Source organism: Peromyscus californicus, unplaced genomic scaffold (genome assembly GCF_007827085.1).
Source record: "Peromyscus californicus insignis strain IS unplaced genomic scaffold, ASM782708v3 Scaffold_16__1_contigs__length_79575227, whole genome shotgun sequence".
NCBI lineage: Eukaryota > Metazoa > Chordata > Mammalia > Rodentia > Cricetidae > Peromyscus > Peromyscus californicus.
In genome coordinates this window covers 17,388,917-17,394,768 of record NW_026294458.1, presented here as the reverse complement: position 1 = coordinate 17,394,768, position 5,852 = coordinate 17,388,917, and the positions used below count along the sequence as shown (strand labels likewise).

General features: G+C 46.0%; 1 protein-coding gene across 4 annotated transcripts in view; it reads left to right on the top strand.

Moving 5' to 3' along the window:
- Positions 1–1,028: 1,028 nt before the first annotated feature.
- Positions 1,029–5,852, top strand: part of LOC128111977 (serine/threonine-protein kinase PAK 2) — a 63,465-nt gene continuing 58,641 nt past the window's right edge. For 3 of the 4 annotated variants that reach the window (XM_052740579.1, XM_052740580.1, XM_052740582.1), the window contains exon 1: positions 1,030–1,288. The gene's annotated coding sequence lies outside the window, so the exon portion shown is untranslated. Of the gene's footprint in view, positions 1,289–5,852 lie in introns of all 4 variants that reach the window. The other variant, XM_052740583.1, reaches the window with a different exon arrangement.

Sequence of the window (5,852 nt, the reverse complement as noted above, 5' to 3'; positions counted from 1 at the left end):
TCCTGTCTGCTGTGAAGTTTGTTTGGCTTGGTTTTGTTTGTTTTTTGAGATGGGGTCTTGGTTTGTAGTCAGCCCCAAACTCAATTCCTCATCTAACCTCAGCCCCCCAAGTGCTGGAATTGCAGGTTTTCTCCATCATATCTGTTGTACTCCAGTGCACCATAATATACCCATCTTGCACCAAACTGCAGCTACACAGATCTTCTTATATTTTTGTTTGTGAGCCTAACTTTCAATGGCTGAGTCATCTCTCCATCTCTACATGGAGCTGAGGCCAGAACCCAGGGCCTTGCGCTTGCTAGACAAACGCTCTACCACTGAGCTCAATCCCCAACCCTCTGTGGGTCTTCTTAACTGACCTTGGCATTCCTTTTCCTTCCTGCCTGTAATCCTTTCCTCTATGTGTTTCTGGCTCTCTCTTTCTGTTTTCACTTTAAATATCACCTTCTCTGTCAAGTAATCTCCCTCAGTTTTTTCCTTGTAACATATCAATGCTTTGATTATTGTTTTCATTATTTATAAACTTTACAAAGACTAGGGAAAGCGTGTCCATCCTTGAATCCCTGGTACCTAAAGGTGTCTTTTATAGGCATTAGACACTGACATAATTGTAGAATAAGAATATATAGATTAACTCCTCCGTTGATAAAATATAGAGGTATTTGTTTGCAAATAGGGAAGACCTTATTTAGCAGCATAATCTGGTTTACTTTGTAGGTTAAAAAAAGTTAAATAATGAATGGATAAATTCTCAGAAACAAAGATCCTGTATACACAAACATGTATGGATCAGATGTTCTCCGTCAGCATCTTCAGTAGGTAAAACGTTACTGCAGACAATGCAGAATGCTGAATTAAATGAGGGACAAGCTTTCTCTAATCCCAAAACTACCTCCCGCCCGCCCCGCTCCAGCAAATGACTGGACTACGTTTCCCAGCAGCCCTGTGTGGGCCCGCCCCTCGGGAGTGACGCCACGGGTGGGGCGGGTCCGTGCTCAGGCCCCGCCCCTCGCCCTGCCACCGCCCTCCCCCAGGGTTGTGGCCACGCGCAGCAGCAGCGGTTGTTCCGCTTCCCCTCCGGCCCGGGCCGTCGCCATTGCCGAAGGCTCCTGCCCTCCCCTCCCTGGCCCGCGGGGCTCCGCGCCTCACGGCCTCGGTAGCGACGGCCGCGCCCCGAGCCGCTCCCCTCTGCCCTGCCCTCCTGCCTCTCTGCTGCCCAGCGCAGCGCTCGCCCGCGTCGGCCCGGCAGCCCGCCCCGGGACGGGCGGAGACCTTCCTTCCCTCTCTGGTAAGTGCGGACGCTCTCGCCCGGGCCCGGCCGCCGCCCTCCTCCCGCCTCCGCGGCCTGGGCCCAGCGGGCCGGGACGCAGGCACCTGCGAGCGGGCCTCCGGCTCCGGGCGGTGGCTCATTGTCTGCGCCCGGGCTCTCCTCGGCTTCGGCCGAGAGGAGGCTTGCCGGGCTGCGGGGACCCCTCTCTGCCCGGCCCCAGCCCCGCCGCCCTCGCCCCTCTCTGCCGCGGCGCTGCACCGGACAGCTCGGGTTTGTTCCTGGATGGTCCCTCCTTTACCAGCTGCGTTCGCTGCAGCCTTGTGGCTCCAGAATCCTGTCGCGAGCCCCTTAGGTTCCGTCTGTAAGCTCTTCCTCATTCTCCACATCAGGAGAAAGTTTTGCCGGGCTCCGGGACCCTCCGCTTAAGAAGAGAACTTAAGGATCTTCTCACAGTTTTTGCTTGATCTTCAGCCAGGAGGTGACTATTTGCTTCTTAAGGTTAACTTGCGTTGAGGTTGGCTTTTCACCATGTTTGGCTGTCTGAAACACGCGCGCCCTCCTTACTCACAAAAACGTTGCCGCAAATAACTTAGTGGACTCAACCTTTTGATTAGTTCTTCAGAGATCAAGTCATCCAAGACAGAAGTGTGTGAAATAATGGCTGTTGTGGCTTGATGGGAGGTTCTCCCTTATCCTTTATCTTAATTTAATAGGAATAGGTAGAGTGGGAGAGATTTGTTTCCTCTTTGATTAAAAAACAAAAAACAAGAAAAAAAAAACAGCTCCCATTGATAGCAGCCAGGTTCTTCTTTACAAGTGACCTGCCGATTTTCTGTCTTTTCATTTCTAACCATTTAAAGTCAACCAAACCGGTTAGGCCCAAAATTAGACGAACTGTGTTTTGGATGAAGGTTGTGCACGTCACGTTTTTCCCCTGCTGTTTGACTCTTCCGCTCATATAAGTAGGCAGGATATTGAAATAAATACACAAGAATTTGCTCTGGGGATTTTTTTTTTTTTTGGTAGAGTTATCCAAAAGAATAGTACGAATAAAATTAGGTTGGGATGAAGGCAGTGAATAGTAATTTTTAAAGCAGGTTAGGGCATGTCAACTCTGCCAGAAGCTCAGTGGCATTTGTAGAACATTCTTGCCCATCTGTACCCCAGCTCTTCAGTCGGTGTGTGTGTGTGTGTGTGTGTGTGTGTGTGTGTGTGTAAAAGGGAAGGCCCTTTTCATGTGCTTTTACATGTATCCTCTGCCTTTTTTCTAGACAGGGCTGCCTCATTCCTGCTCAGGCTGGCCTGACACTTCCTAGGAGGCTCAGCCTTAGGTGCTAGGCTCACACGTGTGAGCTAACCTATTTGGCAGCCTCTGCTTTTAAACCGTTCTAGAGATTAATTAGCCAGGAACATTATTGTACATTTACATCATGGAAACTGAATTTCATGTTGCTTAGATAGCTAGGTAGGTAGGTAGATAATCATTTTAAAGTAACTTTTGGATTTCGGTAAAAGAGGTTGACCTAAATTCAAAATGTTTTGTTGTTTTCACTAAATAGTCTATCATTACCTTTCCCTCTACTAGGCTGTGGGGAAAAACATGGCTCAGTACCGGGTACTGTCATCCATTGGTACTGTCAGTTGTTCTTACGTTAATGAGATGTCTTGGCATGAGGGGTTTAGATGTAGAAGTGTCGGGGAATGAAAAAGTGCCTTGAGGTCAGCTGCTGTTTTTTTCTCTTTTTTAACCCCTTGTACTGGATTGAACCAAAGCCCTCCCTATGATGCTAGGTCAGCACTCGATCACTGAGCTGCAACCCCAGCCCTCTTTAACCTTTGAGACAGTCTTGAACTCTGTGTGTTCTCCTGTCTCAGCCTCCCTAGATTCTGGGTTACAGACCTGCACCAACAGAAGGGCTCACTTCTTTCCAAAAGCAGGTGTCTGTTTATTTTTCTTTGGAGATCGGCTCTTTCCGTGTTACCCAGGCTTGTTGCAAACTCTTGGACTCAAACGTTTGTCTTGCATCAGGCTTCTAGTAACTGAGATTACAGGTGTGCACCATTGTGGTTGGCAAGCAGACATTAAAAAAAAAAAGTATTCTTGGATATTTCACTTCTCTTGGGGTCATGATTCTAAGTTTACCATCAGAGAAAAAGAGATTAATTCTTCTGGACCTTGTGTTATATGATACCAACGCTGCAAACCTAAATTTATGAAGTATAGTTTTTAGTTGATGTATGTCTGCTAAAGGAGTGGGGCTTCTCATATTTCTTTGATCTTTATCATAGGCAGGTTTCCAAGTAGACATGATGAGGGGTAGTTTATATTTCAGTTCAATTACATGTTTTAAATGAGGGAACTTAGAACTTGTTCTGGTTAGTTAAGAATAAACTTTGAATTATACTTTCACAGAACTCAAGAGCTTGTATAGGTAGCAAGTAGGTATGGTTGAATCCTTACTATCATTATCATTATTGATTATTACAGTAATAATGTTCAGTATGCATTTCTTTTGGCTTTCTGAGATTTCTGGTTTTGGTTTAAATTGGACTGTGGTTCAAGTCTTGAGACTAGATCAGGTTCACCCGCCACTCACCCGTCACACACCCACCACTCAAGTGCTTCTAGTTACAGTATTAACTGATTCTTGTCTAATGAGAAGGAGGTTGTTACTTGCAAATTGTGCTTCTGAGTTCTTCTTGTATATATATTTTTTAAATATTCATTGATGTTTTGTCTGTATATATGTCTGTGTGAGTGTGTCAGAAGTCCTGGAACTGGAGTTACAGGTGAACTGCCATGTGGGTGGTGGGAATTGAACCTGGGTCTTCTGGACCATCTCTCCAGCCCTCCTTTTTTTGTTTGTTTTATTTTTATTTATTTATTTATTTATTTTTTTTGGTTTTTCGAGACAGGGTTTCTCTGTGCAGCTTTGCGCCTTTCCTGGAACTCACTTGGTAGCCCAGACTGGCCTCGAACTCACAGAGATCCGCCTGGCTTTGCCTCCCAAGTGCTGGGATTAAAGGCGTGCGCCACCACCGCCCGGCCTATTTTTATTTTTTTAAAAGATTTATCTATTTATTATGTATACAGCATGTATGACTGCAGGCCAGAAGAGAACACCAGATCTCATTATAGATGGGTGTGAGCCACCATGTGGGTGCTGGGAATTGAACTCAGGACCTCTGGAAGAGCAATCAGTGCTCTTAACCTCTGAGCCATCTCTCCAGCCCCCTTTATTTGGTTTTTCAAGACAGAATTTCTCTGTGTTACAGCTCTGGCTGTCCTGGAACTCACTCTGTAGACTAGGCTGGCCTCTGCCTCCTGAGTGCTGGGATTAAAGTCGGGGACACCACCACCCGGGGCTCCTTTTATTTTTTAAGAATTATTTTTGATGTGTATATGTGTTTTGCCTGCGTGTGTGTGTGTGTGTGTGTGTGTGTGTGTGTGTGTGTGTGTATGCAGCACATGGACACCAATGAAGGCCATTAGAGAGAGTCAGACCCCTGGAACTGGAATTACAGACAGTTGGGAGCGGCCATGTGGGTGATAATTGAACACCAGTCCTCTGGGAGAGCACTCTGTGCTTTTAACTGCTGAGCCATCTCTCCAGTCCCCCATTGCTGACAGTTTTATTTAATAAGAAGCTCGAAGGAAGCAACTATTCAGAGTGTGTTTTTTAGTTGATTTAAATTATTTTGTTTAGTACTTCTGGGACAGGGTCTCCATATGTAGTGTGGCTGGCCTTGAACTCATGGTGATCGATCCTCTTTCTGAGCCATCCAGGTGCTTGGATTATATGTTGAGCTACCATGACCTGTTTACCTTGATTTTTAAATGGGGCGGAGTGGGGGAGGACCCTTGTGTGTTGATTTCCATATCAATACACACAGTGGTACCTGTCTCCTTAACAGTGAGGAGTTATCTGTGCTCACTGTGGTTTTCTGGATCTGAGTGGGAGAGCTTAACCAGAGTCCCTGTCAGATATTTTTGCACATGTGCATGTTCATGTGCTTTCTCTAAGAGGACTGAATTTTTTTAAATAAATAAACATTAAAATAATAAACATTTTTTATTTTATTTTGTTTTGTGTGTGTTGTGGGGGAGGGACATGAGAAGGTCAGAGGGCACCCTGTGGGAGCTGGCTCTCTCCTTACAGTGGGTTGTATTGAACTTAGACCATCAGTCCTGGCAGCAGGCACCATTTTCCCAACCACGAGGATTTTTTTTTTTTTTTTTTTTTTTTTTGGTTTGGCTTGGTTTGGTTTTTCCAGGAAGGGTTTCTCTGGAACTCACTCTGTAGACCAGGCTGGCCTCAAACTCACAGAGATCCACCTGCCTCTACCTATTGGGATTAAAGGTGTGTGCCATCACTGCCTGGCTTGATTTTAAATGGGCATTTTAAGGTGTTTGTTTCTGTTTTGTGGCAGTGAGGTAATGGGGGAGATGCTCTCAGATGTCTTTCTTTTGCTGTGGTGCTCACACTGGCTTAGAATGCATCAGCCTCTCTTGATGCTGGGTTTCCAGACATATGCTGTTACCACACTTGAGTGCATTGCAAGGGGGTGGTTTGGGATGGGT